The 15,722-nt window shown below is 36.6% G+C and overlaps 1 protein-coding gene across 12 annotated transcripts in view; it reads left to right on the top strand.

Moving 5' to 3' along the window:
* Nucleotides 1–15,722, top strand: part of THRB (thyroid hormone receptor beta) — a 305,448-nt gene that overhangs the window by 134,278 nt on the left and 155,448 nt on the right. For all 12 annotated transcript variants that reach the window (XM_039836748.1, XM_039836747.1, XM_039836750.1 and 9 more), the window contains exon 2: nucleotides 10,361–10,432. The gene's annotated coding sequence lies outside the window, so the exon portion shown is untranslated. The remainder of the gene's footprint in view (nucleotides 1–10,360; nucleotides 10,433–15,722) is intronic.

A 15,722-nucleotide genomic window follows, 5' to 3' on the forward strand; every position in this document is an offset into this window, starting at 1 on the left:
TTTCCAAAGTAAATGTATTTCTATCCAATTTGAGATAGCATCTGAAATTCCTTTAAAATGCTTTATTTAGAATCTTTAATTAAGAGCAGAAATAAGACTGCTATATTGTAGATGGTGTACCCATCCACATTAGCAAGACATTGTTTTATAAAATTTAACAGTTTAGCAAGGAATTGAGGTAGTTTTGTTGCCAAAATCTCATTATTTACAATTTGCTACATAGACTTGCTTTATTAAATTTTGTTTTATTTTAATTAAAGGATAAAAAGCAAACATCTTAATTGATTAAGTGGCTTGCTAATGACAAATTTTCATAGGAGTTTTTTTTTTTTCTTTTTTACCATTTGGAGTTATCTGTCAAATACATAAAATAAATGATATCATAGAAATAAATGCTAAAACAGATTAACCTGTCCTTTTCCTCCCTGTATCTGCCAGTACGACAGTGAGCCTTTAGTGGTATACCATGCTGACCAGCACGGTTCAGGAAAATGACAAAGTAACTAGAACCCACGTGAAAAATGAAGGTACTTTAGCCTATGTACTAGAGTGCCAGCTCAACTAATAGTGACTATCCTATGGTCCGAGCTTGAATATGGAATTCTCATCTCTTTGTAGTGCCTTCACTTCCTTTTCAAACAGCTATAGAGATTACTGTATTGCTCACTTTGGGCTAGAGCCAGCTGGGTGACATGGGTTGCTATAGGACTAGGGGATTCTGTAGAAGGAATTCATGAGTGTGTGTGACATTTACATTAACTGTGTAGACTTTCAGTTAAGCCGTCTAAACCTTTAAAATACAGTTTTAAATTGGTCCACACAAGTGAAAATATATATTTATAAGAAAATGTTTTTTTTTTTAAGTTGGACTTCATGTAAATATGTCCAGAGGGTAAGAACTCACTTTCACTTTTACTTTGCATAAGACTCACTGATGTATCCAGTGTTCCTGATCTTCGTGTTAAATTAGAAATTTAATTCCCGAAGTTGTCATTAAAGAGAAAATGAACAATTTCCAGATATTTATGAATCAACTAATGAACAAACTAGAATTTATAAAGAAATGTGTCATTACATTTTTTACAATAGCTTTTATTTATCTAGTTGTAAAAGTAATCAATGCCCATAGTGGAAATTGGGGTCGGGGGGGTACATTTAATATTCACTCTTGATTTCACTAGCCAGTATTTGTAGCTCCTCTTAACATTTTGGAGTGTTTCTTCCAAATCTTTTTCTATGCATATGCTATATATATATATGCTTTAAAAACATGGTTGAATTCATATTTTACATGTGTAGTTTTTCATCCTGCTTTTTACATTTAACATTTTATTATGGTGATTTCTCACACTGTGAATTTGTATTAGTTTTAAATGGCTAAACAATTACTTTTTATAAGCATTCCTCCCAGTTTGGAACTTATGGGTTGCTTCTGATTTCAGACTAAAGGAAATAACTTCTGTAGGCATCTGTGCATATAAATTTTAGTTTGCATTTTTGGAGATTTCTTTGGGAGCATTCATGCTCTCTTGGAGATAAAGCAGAAGTAAAGCTTAGGATCCATTTCCCAGAGAAGAAATGATTCATTTCAGCCCTGTTAAATTACTCATTATTCATAACCCTTTTTTGCTAAAGGAGCAACCATCCCTCTTTAGCCCACAACCTTGTCTTGCCTCACAAAGACAATTTTACCAAATTGGACCATGGTGCTTGGTCCAAAATATATTTTTCTTTCTTTGGGTGTGGAAGACAAGCCAGGATGGCAACTTGCCCAAAAGTGCCCCCAAGACCCTTTGTAAAGAAAGTTTTGTTTCATAGGACCAGAGAGAATGTTGAAAATAAGAGTTTTATTGAAGTGAAATTTGTTCCTGTTAGAAAGATAAGGTTTATTCTCACGTGCCTGGACTGGTTCCTTCCCACGTGTTTGCTAGCTCTTCTGTAGACACACAATTTCAATGACCTGAGAAAGACTTTACACCCTGAAAAGAGAGATAAAGGGAACTCAAGACCATGAATTCCTTTATCAGAGCCATGCACATAGATGCTCACACCATTCTTCATTGTCAGTTGCAGTACTCTTTGTTTCTATTTCAACAAGTGTCTTTGTGTTTCTCAGAATGAGCTGGCTTTCTCTCTCCCAGCTGTCGGATATGCAAGAGAACTTCATGGAAAGCAAGAGTATAGATGGTTCCCTGTAAGGTTAGAGGTGAGCTCCCATCACTTAGTCACAGTTGCCATCTGCTCTCATGTGTGCTGGCGCTACAGACATTGTTACAGTGGGGGGACAGGAAGTGTCTTTTATAGGTGCTGAGCTTCTTGTTTCTTGGAAGAACCTTTTTTTCTCCTGGCTCTGCCCTGACCAATTTACTGTGTGACTTTGAAAGAGTTTTTTAAGGACTTGTTCTGGGAAAGATTATGACAACTTACAAAGATACATGCATAATAATAAGCTAACATTAAGAAAAAAGCAAGAAAGCAAAGGAAAATAAGAATAGATACAAATAAGGAGATAGAGATTAGGTTAATATGCAAAATGTATACTGTTATTCATTCAATAACCTTTTATTGAGTGCCTAATATTTTCCAGGAACCTTGTGTTAAAACACGTTTTTCAAACTTAGTTGCAACACATTAATGATCCATGAAATTTATCTTAGTGAGTTCCATTTTTAATAGAATAGTATGCGAAGGCTCAAACAGAGTAGAATAGAAAATATCAGAGGACATTGTGCAAAGTAAGAATATTATTTAGTAAAATGTGTGTTTCAGATTTTGTGTGTATTGGGTCATGATATAAAGTGTATTGCTTACTATAACTTAATTTGCATCACAACTCTATGAATTAGGTGTTATTATTGCCCCATTTTACCATTGAGGAACCTGAGGTGGGCTCTAGAGCTTCCTAAAAGTGTGTCTTGGGGCATGATCATGCATGTACATCCTTTCACCTGTTGAAAATCATCTACCTGGAGGTTAAGTAGCGTCTCAGGATCAAGCACAGATGTGTTATTTTCAATCTCTTTCTCTTGTATTTATTTTAGAAAATTTGGAAACTATAGGTGAATATACAGAATAAAATTTAAATCACCAATAACTCAGTCACTCAAATAATTGTATATCCTTTAGCATTTTGCCATTATAGAAAACATGACAAACATTTTGTCACTAAAGCATTGTATATAGCCATAATCATTTATTTAAGATAAATTCTGAGAAGTAGAAATACTGAATAAAAGAACATGGAAAACTTCAAGCTTTGATGCACTCACTAATGTTTTAGTAGTGGGGAGGTGGTGATGGGGAGGGTGCACAGTGAGCAGATGAATGTCAAAGTGGTCACATGTAAGAAAGAATATTCCAGTACCAGAGTACTGACAAAAAAAAAGCCTCCAAGAGATCTCTAATACGATGATTCTGTAGTGCCTGTTTATTTTTTCCTTTTAGAAAAAGAAAATGAATTTTTATTTTTTAATAAATAGCTTTATTTCGGTAGATACCACTGAATGTGGAGATATAGAGCCTTTCATTGTTTACTCGTTCGTTTGTTTGTTTTTACTGTTCCTTATGTTGCTCCAATTCCAACTGCGTTCATTTGGTCAAAAGAATTATTACTAAGTTAGTTCTGGTGTATAATCTAGACTGACAACCTCAACGCCCAGATTGTGCTATTGCTTGCTCCTTCACGGGTAGCGGTTTCCCTGCCATGCTTTGTTTGAAGATCCTCCAGGGGTGGTTCTACGGAGCGATGAATGCCATCTTTGTTTGAAGGAGCAGGAGGGAGAATAATCTAATTCTACCAAAGAGAGAAGATAGTAAACTGATCCTATATTTCCATTGCAGTTGGAAAAAGAACAGTAAATGACAGCAAAGTTGAATAGCTTGATTCTTGCACGGTATAAATTACCCAGCGGAAGAGATGTGTTGAGAAGGAGAGTGAGGATTTGATCTCTGCCTTTCAGTTTTCAGTCATTGTCAACCACCAAATACAAAAGTTGGCTCAGCAAACCTTGGCTTCGTCCAGGATACTAGGGAAAGAGCCAAGAGATTTTTTTCCCCTGCTAAGTTGCTCTGGATTGGTCTTTTGTGGACATGTTTACATTGGTGAATAAAGTCAGAGTACTTTAGTCATTTTGTCACAGTAGTGTTTTTCAGACTGTGGGTTGGGCCCTATTAGTGGGTAATGAAATCAATTTAGCAGGTCATTTCTGACTTTTCTTTAATGAAATAGTATTTAAAATAGAGAAGAATCAGATAGAGTTGAATGGCATAGAAAATATCAAAGTGCATTACATAAATAAGAATACTATTTCATGGAACTTTTGTTTTAGACATAAACACCCATCTCTACATATATACATGTATTATAGATTAAAACATACTTTTTATTATGCATCTTAGTCAAATAATTATTGCTGGGAATTTTTTACATTAGAGATATAGGGTTTGTTTTTTTCTTTTTTATTTTTCTGGGAATATTTTTTAAATATAGACAATTTTCCAAAAGTTATTTGTTTGGAATTGAACAGATCAAACTTTGGGATTTGAGGTTGAGGTGAGCAGAGAAAGTCTTCACATTGATATGGACAGTAATTATCTTCTTGCTGATGAAAACTCTAAATAGAAAAAAAAAATGGCTTATCTGAATCTGTCTTTATTCTGGTTCTCTATAGAAAACAGCTCTGATAATGACACCTCTTTTCAGATGTCCAAAGGAAAACACCTCAGGGTTAGAAAACCAACATAGTGGCATTCAAATACCAACCCTAAAGGTCACCATACTTTGACAGGAGGATGGCTCATGGTAATACTATATACCTACTTGCCTGTGATTGGAGTTAAGAATTTACCAAACAATGGAGTCACTAGGAGTTGATTGTGATAACATGTGCTGATTTTAAAAGTTATTACTATAATAATTCAGTAATCGAATAAGTTTTCAAGTGTGTAGTGGTTTTCCCCTTAATTCAGTTTAATTCAAAAGTGTGTTAATTGCTTGAGTTAACATTAAGTGGATGCATAAACTTGGGTAAGAACTTGACCCAATTGTATATAAGTTTTTTGTATGTGGGGAATATGCATATAAATGCATACATATAGATCATATTAGCATGTAATACATTCCACCAAATATATTAATTCATTGATAGTTCATCTTTATGAAACTAAAGAACGTTCAAAACAATAAATAAAATTAGAAAAAGGCAGTGGCTGCCTAGGACGTTGTTTGAGAAGGATTTGAAGTTTGTGTTTGGACTCAGCAGCAAGGAAAAATTGTGTTTGATTAGTAATATCTATGATGATGTGGGAGAGGGACAGTGGTGATATATATGTCATGTGTTTATCTTGGAACTTTTCAGACTAGTAAATCTTTATGGTATATTGGAAACATGAGTCTATTCCTCCCTTTTATAGAGGGGAGAAAGAAAGAGTAGGTGGATATAGCCCAAAGCTAAATCTTTTAATATATCTTGCTCTTATTTTATTTCTGTTCACATTCATCTAGATTATTTGTTTAGATAGTGCCTCATAAATGTCTATGTCTATTTACTCCTTTCCAAATGTCACTCTTAACATGTTTGGTCCTCATTAAAAGAATTATAGGAGCTTTCTAGATCACTTCCCTGCTTCTGGTGCTTACAATTTTTGATGGGGTCAAGGGTTGTGGGCTCCACTGAAAATCATGTGAAAGCTATGCACCATCTCTCAGAAAACTGAATGCTTACACAAACTCCTGCCAGTTTGTTTGGAAGAGTTATAAATTCTGAGTTTTACACTTTATTAAAAGCCCCTAGTCTAGTTGTCTCCCTCAACCTATCCCTCGAATTTCTATCAGAGTACAACTTCTAACATACAATTTGGATCAGATTACTCTTGCTCAGAACCATTTCATTTTCTGTTGTCTTCACAACAGAAGTCTAATCTGCTTGGACTGGAATCCACACTCCTTCAAACTCTCACCTTTGTAGCCTCATTGCTTCCTCTCTACCCCTGCTTCCTCCTCTCAAACACACAGCCTTCTAAGCCAAACCAGAATATTGCTATTTCCCCAATATTTCCTTCATTTTGCTTCTACAATTGTTGCTACCTGAACATCCTTTCCCTTACTCCCACCTATTTGGGCCCTTTCTAACCTCAAGTCTAGTGTCTGTTCTAATTCTTGGTTATTTTTGTGGACACAGCTCTCAGTACTAAGTAACACCTTGTATAGCGTCTTGCACATCATTGTAATGTATTTGCCTGTTGGCCCTCAGATCCTTTCCTTGCCTTCCCCTCGTATTACTTAGAGTCTGCCACCTGAGGGTTGTGCTGTCCAGGTTCCTGAGTCAATTGACCTCCAACTGGTTTCAACAATTGGAAATCTCTGGAGGGAGAATGAGAGACTGAAGGAAGGAAGAAATCAGGGTATTTCTTTCTCACTGTCTCTGCCTCAGACCCTATCTGTGATGGTAGCTGTGTCTCCTCTAGAGCTTCAGCTCCTACTACAGAGGCCCTTAGAGCTTTCCGCTTCTGCTGGGTGACCCTGGCCCCAGGGCTCCTGAATCAACACTTCTATTCTTTGTCCCTATAGCTCAGGGATTTCCTGCAATTACTGAGTTCCTGGATGCCTCATTTGCCCCTGTTTGCCTTCACATCTTTTCCTTTACCTAGGTAATCAATTCCTTGCATTAGTCCTTCTGTTTCAATATGTAGACCAATTTATATATCCCTGATTGAACCGTGACTGATACAGCTGGCATTTGGCGGATATTTGCTGAACTTTATTACCTAATTTTAAACTTTCTTCTATGTGGGCATCTCTTTTTTGAGTGAACCAGGTATAGGTCCTTTATCAGTTACCTAGAGCACAGTAGCATTACATGGGGTTACCTGGGGTAGTAACAGATTACCTCAAAACTCAGTGATTTGAAACAATTGGCATTTATAAGTTCATAAGTCTAAGGTTTGTCTGGGTGGTTCTTCCACTTTCACCTGGGTCTACTCATATACCTGTGCTCAGTTATATGTCAGCTAGGTGGCTCTCCTCATCTTGCCTGGGCTCTCTCCTATGTATGGATCTTGGCTAGTCAAGGCTGATCTAGGATGGCCTTGGCAGAGACAACTAACATGACTCAACTTCACTTCGTGTTTCTTAATCACAACAGGCTAGTCCAGGCATGTTCTCATGCCATCACAGAGGAGCAAGAGAAAATACAGAAACATAGCAAGAACTTTTTCAAACTTCTACAGGCAACATACCTGCTAACATTCCATTGGCCAAAGCAAGTCACATGGCCAAAGTTTGAATCAAAGCGGCAAGAAAATAGACTCAAATAGTGAGAGTAACAGCAAAGTTACATAACAAAATGGTGGGCACAGGGAGAGGTGAAGAATGTATACTATTAATGCAATGTAATCAGGTTCCATAAGATTTGAAAAGAGACTTGAGACAACAAAGTTAGGTAGGTAGATGATAGATAGATAGATAGATAATTGATAGATGGATGATAGATAGATAGATGATAGATAGATAGATAGATAGATAGATAGATAGATAGATAGATAGACAGATAGATAGACGACTTTAATTTTTTGCCATAGTATTAATATTTTTAAAATGAAAACTTTGCAATAAAATACACATTGTGTAACTGCTAATTTGTCCAGTACAGTTCCTTTGTATATAGTTACTGACCAGCGGAAAAAATAGACTAAGTAAAGAGCCATTTATAAATAACATATTAGTAAACCAAGTTAAAAGGACTTTATTTATCCTTTAACCTTCAATTTGCATTAATTGGGAGCTGTCCTGGGAAATTGTGCCAACCTCACCTCAGGTCAGATGGCTTAACAAAATGAAATGTTTCATGCCCCAAAATAAATATATTCCAAATATAAATATGAATCAGTTACGAAACAGATTCTTTTGAAAGTACAGAATAACCACACTGTTAATATATTTGTGCCCCAATTAAAAATGTGTAAAGAATGTACATTCTGAGCTACAGTTGTCCCGAGGAATGATTCTCATTTTTGCTTTGAATCTTGTATAAACAAACTGAGCAGCCTCCTTTGAGCTACGATCAAATTCACAGCTCTCTGTTTTCTAAAGAGAAGAATTAAAAATGGGTATGTTTAAGTTGGAAGGCTCTGGGGCTTGACCTTGCTGCTTTAAATTTCCTTCATCACTAAGAAATCACTTTGAATTTGTCTCCTTGGAATCCTCTAATTTGGTTTGTTCTTGGTTTGAGGCACACAATGAAAGAGATGCTGTCTGTTTGTATTATAGCAAAATTTGGAAGCCACTGATGCTGTTTTCAATTTCTTTCTCTGCAGTTTCATCTTTAGAACCTAAGCCTGTTCTCAGTAATTCAGAACAAGGCCAGTGACATCTTATGGCCTGGGTGAGATTCCTGGCTAGCCTCTTCACTGTTTGACTTTGGGCAAAATTTTAAACCTTTCTCTGCCTCTCCTTTCCTAATCTGAAAATTGGGATTATTAATAATGCCTACCTCATATGATCATTGTGAGGATTAAATTAAGCAATAAAGTGAATTAGTATAACCCAGCCCACAATATGTACTGAGTAAATGTTAAGTATAAAAATGCTTATTATTATTAATCGTTATATGAGAATTTAGGTTGTTTATACTGAGTCAGGTTCGCATATATTCTTCAAAGTCTAAATCAGAATTATACCCTAAAAAATACATCGAGGTCCAATATAGTTTTTATACAAAAGGCACTGTTTATTTTCAAATATTAGTGTTAGGAGTAGTGGTGTATATTTACTCCTATTCACCATAAAGCCACAACAATTGCAAACACAGCTTCTTCTTGGTCTTATCAATTCAGTCTTTGAGAATGCTTTTAGAGTATGTGTCTTTAGAGTATGTCTTGGTCTTCAGTCTCATGCTAGAAGAGTTTATGATTGTCTAGCAAACAGCGAGATGATATTGATAACTGGGATTTGAAGATTTATGACAAGTGCAGTGAAGAGAGACTTGGAAGAAAATAGATAAATACAGTGCCAAAGTCTTCCTTAATGTTGTTTCGAAAGGGAGAAAAATTAATAATAAGCAGGTCGATTTTTAACAAATAGGTTTTGCCTTTCAGCACACTGAGTGTTGACTCTGCTTGGAGTCACCATGCAGAAGAGTCATTGTTAAAACAAGACAAGGCAACATCTTGAGTAGCTCAGAGTCAAGAGGCAAAGAAAATTCACACCTACACGCAAACATATGCACACCCACACATAACCAACAATCACTTTAATGATATAACAAGTGTTTTTATGGTGCCATAAACGGTTAGTTAGGTGTTGGGTGAAAAGATAATGACTGAGCATATATTTATTCAGTGTGCAGTTAAAGGGAATGAGCTGTTAGAGACCCACAGGGGTAGCTTGCACATACCCAATGTTGAGTCATAAATGCAGAAAGATAGATACACAACATAATACATATCATAAAAACACACAAACTGTTCATTGTCCTCGATACACATATTGTATGTAAATGTGAAAAAAAAGTGGCCAAGAAAGATACAAATTTATGGTCTGGCCTTGGAGTGGGGTTGTCAAGGAGACTATACTTATGCTCCATTTTCTTTTTAATTAAAAAAAAAAAAGAACATGTGAAAAAGTGCTTTCAGTGGTTCATCCTGGGTAACGGGAACCCAGATATTTATTCTACTAACCTCTGTTCTTCTATGATTTCTAAGTTCTGCACAATAACAACAATAATAATTGGAAACCACAGTTAGTTGAAAAGCAGCTTCTTGCTTATGCAGACACTTGGAGACATTATCTGCTGCACAAGCAAGTGCCTCGATCTGTTTGGCAGTCTCTTTAATACCTGTGTACAAAGTGTCCCCAACATGATCGCACTAAATACAGTCTAGACAGCGCCATAGCTTCCTGCTTGGATGCATGCATACCCTTCATTTCACCAGAGGGCACGGCCAAAGCTTCTGTTTGTTAAGACCGATCTCAAAAATGTCTTCTGAGACCCAACTGAATCCTTTTTAGCACAAATTTTCTAAATTAAGATTCCCATTTGCCTTTCAGTCATTTTCCCAGACCAAGAATCCAAAACTCCTGAGTCGTATCCACAGAAAAGTAGGGCTTAGAATAAGGGATCCACGAGTGCGGTCCCATGCCTGTAATGTGTTACTACAATCCTTGTGCTAAAGTCTCTTTCTCTGAAATCGTTTCCCCTTTGGAATGAGATCTTATCTAAGTCTATTTGCATGTATTCAAAATCAGAGACAGCTCTGAAACCAGACCCTATTTAAACATAGAAAAAAGAGCGGATTAAGCAAATGGTGGGGAACTTTAAAAAACACACACACATTGATCTTCTTATGTTTCTTTTTTTTCCAGATCTTCAGTTTTCCTTCCATTGGCCGTCCAGCGTGGGTGCCAAGTTCCACACGTGATTTAATGGATCAGAAGGTCAGATGTCAGATTTGACTCCGCTGTTGGCCAACTTGTGGTCTCTATGATTAATCATCACTTTTTAACATTATGGGAATCATCTTCTAATTTGTGGCATTGCTGCTGTTGTTCTTTAACATAGTTTTGAATGTTAGATATTCAGGGAGATATAAAACAGTAAATGGGTTAAAAGAATCATAATGGAGCAAAGAAATACTACGAATTCACTTGGGAGAAGAAGAGTAAAAATAAGATGGAGAGAAAGGAGCCCATTTTTTCATTTGTTACGTGGGAAAATTGTGCTCGGTGAAGATCCAACTGCTCTCGCCACTCTCTTTCCCTTCAGTGTTAACAAAGTCCTAAAAATGAGATCACCCATTGGTTAGAGCAAGTCGGATAGAGCGTATAAGCACCTGTGTGTTGAAGATCCCTTTCTTTACTGACAAGGCTTCTGAATTCCCCGTCATTCCAAGATGTTTGGCAATATCGAGCAGCCTGTTTGGAACACTAGGTTATAATTCAGAACCCAGTTTGTTTACATTATTGTAACAACAGTTTCAGTTTGTCTCTGCAGTGAAGGTTGTGTCAGCACTTTCCTTTCTGTGTTTATTATTTTTAGCAGTTTAAAAGCTACCCTTGAAAAAATGGCTTTCTGGCTATAAGGTGACATTCTGGCTAGGCCAGAGCCTGGTGGAGTCTATAGAAATGCTCACTGGCTGTGGGAGTCAGGCCTTTTGAATGCTGTCTTTGTGCCTCCCTTTGCCCAGGGCCTCTGGCCTATTGTCTAGGTGCCTCAGTTTGGAGTGACGCTATCTGATTGTAACCACTACTAATATTACAGTGCTTAGTGCCCAGGCCCTCCCTGGGGGCCCCCAGTCTGGCTGCCTCTGTCTCCCAGCCTTCTCTCCAGGGGACCAGTCACAGCTCTCATATCAGAAGACACTATTCGTAATTTATAGAATGTTCAAGGGAAAGGGATAAGTAAGGATTGTCTAGACCTGTGGTTTTTTTTTTTTTTTTTTTTTACAAAGAATCCTCTTCCCAAAAGAAATCTTTCAGTGAGTCCCAATTTGTCAGACATGGAAAAGTACAGTTGTTCTGTTTGAAGGTGAGAAGGATGCCATAAACCCAGCTCTTCAACGTCCTCTTTGCCCACCCCTAGTCAAGGTGACTTCTGAGGTCCCTCACCCCTCCCAGGAAACCTGCCATTCCTCAGAATACTTGCACATCATCCTTGCAGGGCAGTCCCCTCAATTTATAGATAAAGAAACTAAGAGGTGATTTTTACAGATGTTTAAAACAGAAGGCATTGGACACTAAAGAGTTCTCACTGTATTAATCCATTTTTATATAGTTCTAGAAAAGGCACAACTAATCTATGGTGTTAGGAATCAAAAGAGTGGATACTGGATTGACTGGAAAGAGGCACAAGAGAATTTTCTGAGGTGATGAAAATGTAGTATATTTTTATAGAAGTGTGTGCTATGTGGCATTTGTCAAAATTCATCTGTGCTTTTTACCGTATATAAATTTAACCTTCATTAAAGAATAAAAACAAAGAGGAAAAGAAAGCAAAAAAATCTAGGCTGTTAAAGAGTGAAAATACTGATGAACTTCCTTAAATACCGAAAATACTCATGAACTCCTTAAAGCAATGTGTACTGTTTATTAAGTGAGTCTAAGGTCACCATGCAGTTTCTGAAAATAGGAGATAATGGTGCTCTTCCAATAGTTTCTTTGTTCAATAATCAGCAAAACCAGAAAAAAAAATTATCAGAGATTCCAGACAGTAGATTTACTGAATACTTTTTGGGGTCCTCTAGCCTGTAATGTTGCTAAAGGATAGTACACGAGAGTTCTAGGAGTGGAAATGTCAAGTACAATACTTGGTTCAGGTACAATATTTGGACAGTACTATTGATAATGCTCCAGAAATTCTTCATAATTTTTAAATGCTTTTCTGTGATCTATAAAATGCAAGATTCCTTCTTCTATATCTTAGCAGAGTGTAGCTTCTGGTGACTGAGGTGACAAGACAGACCTAAGTGACATCTGTTAAATAAGCGCCTGATGGACTCAATCTTTTTTGCTTTCAGCTGTGTCAAGTACTCTCAAATGATTGGCTATGTAGCTGTATCCTTGAAATAAGACATTTTGACCATCTAAAAAGCACTTTCTTCCACCTGAAATACTTTCAACCAACCCTATTTAAATTTTTCTATTTGTGCTTTTTAGCAGTCAAGCAGTAACATGGAAGGTAATTATTTTGTTTGAAACGCAGCTAAGGACCTGGGCAGGGCAGTGGGACTCCATGGCCAACTCTGCCTTTTAGAGCCTGATGAGGAAACCGGAGCTGAGAAGAGCAAAGAAAATGTTATTTAAAGGAAATAACGACTGTTAAGAAACAGCAAACGAGTCCTGTAGAACAGAAGCAGGAAGGACTTAAAGCTACTCAAATGTTTCAGTTTTTGAGGCTGTGTTACTTTTCTTCAGAAAGGACAAACTGTCTACGACTTGAGTGATTTCCCAACAAAGGGCTAGCCCTACTTAACTCACAACATGGATCCACATTGACAAAAGTTTAGTTCACTAATGAAGCTATGGCAAAACTTACATAAAAAAAAAAAAATTTCAATAACCAGGATATTCTTTAATTCACACATTCCGTGCTTTGCCTGCATGTATATCCAAATTTCCTAATCAAAATAATTCAATTTAACAAGATTCAGTTTAATGTTCCTAAGAGCGGAAATGAAAGTACACAATGTAAGAGTTTGAGCAGGATTTGCTTTTTTTTTTTTGCAAAATTTGCTGTTTTGCAATTCTCTGTTCATTTGAAAGGAACTGTTTTTTCAAGTCATTAAGAGTCAACCTATCTAAATTGAAAGTATCAAGACAGAAATTGCATGCCTTCTCCATTTCGGTGACTTGAGGCCAGTGATTTTCCTGAACCAACGTTCTTGAAATGTATGTATGTATGTATGTATGTATTTGTTTATTATAGGTCAAGTGGTCTTACGAAAATGCAACATGCGTAGTCACATTTTTTTTTTTGTTATTCACAAGAACAATAGTCAGGATAAAATGTCAATAATTGAAACCCAATCTATTGATAGTTTTTCCATTGATTTTTTAAAATCAGCATCCTGAACCTTTTCAACCACTAAACTGCTTGCAAGGGCTGTTAATAAGTGGGAAAATATCCTGATTTGAGTTTTATCTCCTTTTCCTTCTCCCAGCTATTTTCCCTATTGGTGCTATTGGGCTCATAACAACTTAAGCTGGAAAACAGGATGGAAGAAAATTAGCAAACAAATGTGAAAATTATTATTCTTCTTGGTTTCCAGATAAGGGAACTGAGGGTAAAATAGGAACAATGCCTAAAGATATCACTGTCATAGTGGCAGGGCTGGGCTTTAACTCAGATCTCGCTATTTGTAAGTCTGGGCCTTAAGAAGAGAAGCAATGGATGGAAGCTAATCAGTATAATACATTTGCTGGACTGGAGAAATAGCTAAATTTGTGAAGAGGATAACCTACTATTTTGAGCCTGTCCATAGCAGAAAACAATAAATAACAGTGATAAACATACAAAAGTTTATTTTTCTTTCCAGGGCACTAGGTGAGGTGGTTCTGTGATCATCAGGGACTCAAGTGCCATCTATCTTTCTGCATTTCTATTCTTAGCATATGATTTTATCTTCAAGGTTACCTCTTGGTTCAAGATGGCTACTGGAGTTCTAGCCCTCACATTTTTAATTCTAGGCATAGGAAAGTTGGGAAGAAGAGGGTAAAAGGCACCCATTACCAGCTATGTTTTTCCTCTTTAGAAGGCCTTACCAGATTCCCACCCAACAAATTCTACCTATAATCTTTTACCAAGTTCTAGTTGCAAAAGATTCTGGAAAATGTAATTGTGTACTTTGCATCCAGAAATAAAGGGAGATTTGGTTATAAAGGGATATTGTGGAGACACCTAGCATACCTGGTCACAATTAGGCAGCTATTAGAGACTCTTCAATTATGGAAGTGAATGATCAGCTGATCTTATAGCCAACTGCATGATGAATAAAGGGAGCAATAAAAGGTATATCTGAAGACTCCAGTATGTGATGATGAGCTTTGTATTAGTGAGGTGGCATCAGAGACAGGAGAGAAGAGATGAATGTGATAGAACTTTGTGAAGAATGAATTAATGAAGGAAAATGTATCCATTAATTAGCTGTGCAGCTATGTTTCAACAACTATACCACATATATACACATATGCGTGCGTATGTGTGTATGTGTATAAATACATTATACATATGTGTATATTCATATGCATATACATATATATAAATGGTAACCAGGAAAGACATTTACCTAAACCTCTAGGAAAGGGGACCTGGATAAATAAGAAAGTTACGTTGTTTTTTTCTGTGCAGAAAATTGGCTGGAAATTTTGTGAAGCAGTCTATTGACAATACATAACTAATACATAGATAAATATGTGCATGCTTACATACAACACAAATAACATAAAACTTATCTAGGGCTCCATAGTACTAATAGCAATGATTTTCAAACTTCGATATCCCTAAAAAAAGAAAAAGGAAAACAATAAAGGAGTTAAATTAAAGACTTTTAAAAGGAATGAGAGAAGGAGTTATAAAGATAACTAAGAAGGAACTAGTCTTTCTTCTTTTCTTTCTTCCTTCCCTCTTCTTTCTTTCTTCCTCCTTTCCCCCTTCCTTCCTTCCTTTTTTCCACTCCCTTCCTCTCCCTCTTTTTCTGTCATTCTTTCTTTCTTTAAATTTTGAAGGAGTAGAATTATGACTTTTCATTATGAGCTCCTAAATGAGAAAGAATTTAGTCCTCAAGTCATCACCACATCCCTTTTGCTAAGTCAGAAGACAGTAGGTAATGTTTTGCTATCTTGCAGATGACAAAATCTAAGCCCGTCTATGGTGCTGGTAAGATGGAGCCAGCGATGCCTACACAGCTGTTTTAGAACTCCTTGCATCCATGGCGCGTCATACACCCACATATGCACTCATCCCTTGTGTATGTAATCCACATAGTGGGCAAAAGTGACCAAGTTTGTCAGTACAACTTTCTTGGTACTATGTGTTTGGTACCCTTGGCTACAGAGCAAAAACAATTTTTCATTTTAGCTTTTAAAATCAAGTGATGTCGAATAAGCATAACTGGATTTTCTAACTTTAACTCTGATTACATTTTGTAAAGCTAATGTGAGTCCTGTTGTCTCCCTCCAAATGTTGGAGAGGGGCAGGTTTGATTAGCATTGGCTGCATGCTATTCCAGGT

The sequence above is a fragment of the Pteropus medius genome, unplaced genomic scaffold, assembly GCF_902729225.1.
Source record: "Pteropus medius unplaced genomic scaffold, Ma_sr-lr_union100, whole genome shotgun sequence".
Taxonomy (NCBI): domain Eukaryota; kingdom Metazoa; phylum Chordata; class Mammalia; order Chiroptera; family Pteropodidae; genus Pteropus; species Pteropus medius.